General features: G+C 28.5%; 2 long non-coding RNA genes across 2 annotated transcripts in view; one reads left to right on the top strand and one right to left on the bottom strand.

Moving 5' to 3' along the window:
- LOC110272084 overlaps positions 1,381-4,654 on the bottom strand; it is a 24,819-nt gene continuing 21,545 nt past the window's right edge. The window contains exon 3 of the long non-coding RNA XR_002363005.1: positions 1,381-1,708. This is a non-coding gene — a long non-coding RNA (uncharacterized LOC110272084). The remainder of the gene's footprint in view (positions 1,709-4,654) is intronic.
- Positions 1,445-3,174, top strand: LOC110272083. Its single transcript, XR_002363004.1, has 3 exons — positions 1,445-1,531; positions 2,721-2,945; positions 3,031-3,174. It is a non-coding gene; the product is annotated as an uncharacterized LOC110272083 (long non-coding RNA).

Raw genomic sequence — 4,654 nt, 5'->3', positions numbered from 1 at the left:
AGTCGAATAAGAGTGTTAACTTAATTTGTTGTGGGTAGGATTGACTGAGGAATGGATTTGAGTACGGATCGGGTAGGGTGCAGGTTGAGTCTTAATCTTATTCAATTATTCTGTATTTTATATATGTATTTATTATAAAAATATGTTAAAAATAGATATTGAATCAAGACCTCTCACTTAATGCAAAAAGTCTTTATCATTGAACCAAGATCATTAATTGATAATTTAACACTTTTATTTATATAAAAAACAATTCTATTTTAGTGATATATAGATACAACATTATATCGCAATATTTTATTTGTGTTTGTGTTATTAATTTAAGCAAAGACTTTTATGTAGAATTAAATATTTGATGGTTATGTTGTTTATGAGACTATTGTGTTGTTTGTGTGATGATTATGTTATTTGTATTGAATTTTTTATTTACATGCTCATTAGATTATATAATAATATTGCATATTTGTGAAAGTTCGCGAATATTATTGGATATCCGCGAATTGACCGCAGGTAGGATTAGGATTGAGTTGTTCTCAATTTGCAGATAAGATATGGTTGAGTTTTAGTAACAAATTAAACCCACAGGTACAGTTAAAGTTGGGTTAAAATTCTACCTTACCTATTGCCACCCCTAACGAGGATAGTAATACAACTTTAAAATACGAAAACAAAAATGGTTACTTATTGAATTTAGGAATGGTAAAAAAATTTACATAATACTCATGGAAATTATTCGTAATGAAAAGGCTAATAGAGACTCGCAAAATTTTCACAGAATGAGAATCCGTCCATACGAATAAATAGGGATAGGACCGGGGATTAAGATGTACCCGTTCCAGAAAAATTCGTGAAAAAAATTTATTTGAATGTCTTTATATATATAAATTGTGTAAGTTATTCTAATTTATTTTATTTTAATTTATATGTTGAAAATTTTATGTGCATATTATTATGTTAAATTTGTGTTTAAATTATATTTAATTTGATATATTTAATTGAATTGTATAAAATTTTATTATAATTGTGTTAATTTAAAAAAATTAATATCCATAAATATCTGAAAAAAAATAAACGAAAAACTGTGATAAAAATAGAGTGAAAATAAAAAATATTTTACTAAACAAAAATGAAAAAAAAATCATGTTCTATAGAGACTCATTACTATTTCAAATTGAATAGGGTGAGTGGAGGCCTCGGCCCCCAATTTTTTTAAAAAAAGATTAATAGTAATAAGTTATTAAGTATGATTTAATTTTTTAAAAAATTTATTTAGTATTTAGTTAAATATAAATAAAAGTCTAATCTAACTTAAATATTAATGATTTTTAATATCTAAAAATCCCAAAAAAACCCTAGCCTCCTCCACCGCCGCTGCCATCCGTCGCGCCCAAAAGCTTCGTCTGTTCGTCGTGCTCCAGCCCCTCTCCTCGTTCCCCTGTTCCTCGTCCGTTCTTCTCGCTGCTCAGTCGCGCTTTGCCTGCCGTCTCTCGTCGTGCTCGTTGCTGGCGTCCGTCGTGCTCGTCCCTCGAAGGTAATGGCTTCTTGTCCGTCGTGCTCGTCGAAGCTTCTTCGTTTTTTTTTTCATTTTTTTCAGAAATCATATTGAAATACTGAATGATTAGCTTTAAATCTGCACACTGCTGTAGTTCTTCATTTTTTTTTTAATTTTTTGTTCAGAAATCATATTAACAATCCTCAATGCTCACTGCTCACTGGTCAGTGGTCACTCCTCATTCCTCAATGTTCAGAAATCATGTTTTGTTCTTCGTTTTTGAATCTTAATTGGCTACTCTGAGTTTGTTTTGTTCAGAAGTCATTTTTTTTGTGCTCAATGCTCATGCTCTTAAGTGTTGTTCTATTTTTGTTCTGATTGATTTTTGACTCCGATTGCATGTCAATTGAACTCTACGCTATGAGAACCGTGTTTTTGTTTATTAAAACTTAAAAAGGAGAATGGGACTTGTAAGTGAAACAACTTGATTTTAATTTTATTCTGGATTCTGGATTTTGATTTTATTCTGATTTTACAATTGTCATGATGTTCTAATTATGGAGAGAATCACAAACTACATACTGTTCTGTTTTCTTGGTTAACAAAATATGCACTTAGTTTGATGTTATGTTAACTTTGATGTCATTGAGTTCCTTCAGCCTCATCATAATTTGCAACTTTTGGAGATTTATGGATACCTTAACTCCACATTCCCAAGATGGATTTCAGATCCTTCATTCAATAATCTTAGCTCAATTACTTTGGAGGAATGTGTCTGTGAACAGCTTCCAGAGTTTGGTGTATTACCTTCTCTAACTTAGTTGGAATAAAGGTTGAAAAATTGAAGTTGTTTTGGCTTCTTTGTTGATAGATTATAGGCAGAAGTTGTTTTGGCTTCTTTATCATTCTTATGCATTCTGGATTTTGATTTTATTCTGATTTTACAATTGTTATGGTGTTCTAATTATGGAGAGAATCACAAACTGTTCTGTTTCCTTGGTTAACAAAATATGCTCATGGTATTCTGTTTTAATTAAGGAAATATGCTCATGGTGTTCTTGTGCACTTATGCTTTGAATTATCATTTTTATGCATTTTTAATTTTGATTTTATTCTGATTTTGTAATTGTGCATTCTGATTTGGTTTATTCTAATTTTGTAATTATGCATTTATGATATGATTTATGTTAATTTTATATCCTCATGTATTTTAATTTTATTGATATAGGTGTTTTCAAACTACCTCATGGCTAGTAATGCTAGAGAAGACACACAAAGCAACAGTGTTGCTCCAAATGATGATGAAATTGAAGTTCAAAGTAATGTTAATCCAACTTCAGAAACTCCACAAGCAACGGATAATGTCTCAACTCCAGAAGGATCAACTCCTAATGAAGGTGACAATAAGACTCATGTTAAGAGTGCTTATTGTGGGCATCTTTGGGAAGTAAAGGTGATATATTGATTAATATTCATTTATGTTAATTTTTTTTATAGTACCGATTAATTTGTTAATTGTTATCTCTTTTAATTTTCAGGTTTAAATCTTGATTTGCAAACTTTTAATGATGATAAAGATGCTGAAAGTGATCAAGAATAAGGGTTGAAGATCATTTTATATCTAATATTGTGCTTTCTTTATTATGGTATTTAAATTTGTAGTGATTTAACAATATTTTTTTTAATTTCAAGTTATTTTAGCTAATAACATTGTATGAATTTTATGTTTGTATTTTAATTTATCTATGAATTTTTAATTTTTGTCTTAATCTATATATGAATAGGTAAAAATTAAAATATTTAATTTTAACAGGGGCGGGTACCCGCAGGGGCGGGTTCGGATTCTGTAATTTACTACCCGCGGGTAGTGATGGGGCGGGTAGTATATGCATAACAGGACGGCGGGGCGGGGTCGGGTAGGGCAAAAACCCGTCCCTACCCGCCCCACTGCCACCCCTACTTGTGAGTGTCCTTCTTTATTCATTTGGTATTAATTCTTTATGTTTCAACTACTACAACTGAGAGATCTTTTTTAGCTATGAATATTGTGAAGAATAACTCAGAAACAAAATGAAAGATGAATTTCTTGCTAATTGTCTTTTAATTATATTAAAAAAAATTGCTGAAAAATTTAACACAGATTCTATTATCGATAAATTTTATGATACGAAAAATCGACCACTTCGTTAATAAAAAATACATATATATTTTTTATATTTTAAAATATATTCTGTATCGATTTATTTTTATAATATATTTTACATTATATAATTTTTATATAATTTTTTAATATTATATATGTTATTAGTCCCATAATAATATTTCTGGATCCGTCATGTGGATAAATATGTTGTTGTGTGTAGAAGTTTATAACAATAGTAATTGTTAGGAATTAAAGTATTTTATAAAGTTTTAAGTAAATATGGTAGAAGAGTTCAATTTTTTTTAAAAAATATTCTCATTTTCGTTGTCATGCATCATAGAATAGAATTGAGAATTTTTAATTAGACGTTCTTTACTTTTCTATTTATTCTTCTTCATTTTTCTCTTTTCTTTTCTTTTTATTTTTGCACTTTATTTTTTCTTTCGGCACCTTATATGTCTTGTTTTTTTTTTTTACTTCTTTTTTTTTGGTACATAACCAGCATTATTTATTTATTGAAAAAATATAGGTATTAATATGCTATCTATTAACTTATTACCAACAATAATTAATGTTAAAAACATTTTTATTATAAGACACATGTATAAAAAGATATATTCAGGAGACATATTCACAAAGACATTTTTATTAGACATAACTATAAAAAAAATATTTTTATTAAATTCATTTATAAAAATACTTTTATTAAATATAATTATAAACAAGAGTTAGCAGAAATTAATTAATAAAATCCTTGTTAGTTAGATAACGAAATTATTTATTTATTTATTTATTGGATGGGATAAAAATACAACAGACATAAAAATGTTAAAAAGTAAAAATATTTTGTCATTTTTTGTCCAATGTTTTTTTAACCTCAAAACAATTTCTTATTTTTAATGCTTTTGTATTTCTGTCTTTGTACGAAGTTTCAAACACACCAATAGAATTTCTGCCACTCCTCCCTGTGGACCGTGGTGGTGGACTGGTGGTCTCCAAGAAATCATCGCATTCAAAAG

This window comes from Arachis ipaensis, chromosome B01 (assembly GCF_000816755.2).
Source record: "Arachis ipaensis cultivar K30076 chromosome B01, Araip1.1, whole genome shotgun sequence".
Lineage (NCBI taxonomy): Eukaryota > Viridiplantae > Streptophyta > Magnoliopsida > Fabales > Fabaceae > Arachis > Arachis ipaensis.
The sequence above is the reverse complement of the archived record's forward strand: the minus strand, read 5'-3'. Positions and strand labels throughout refer to the sequence as shown.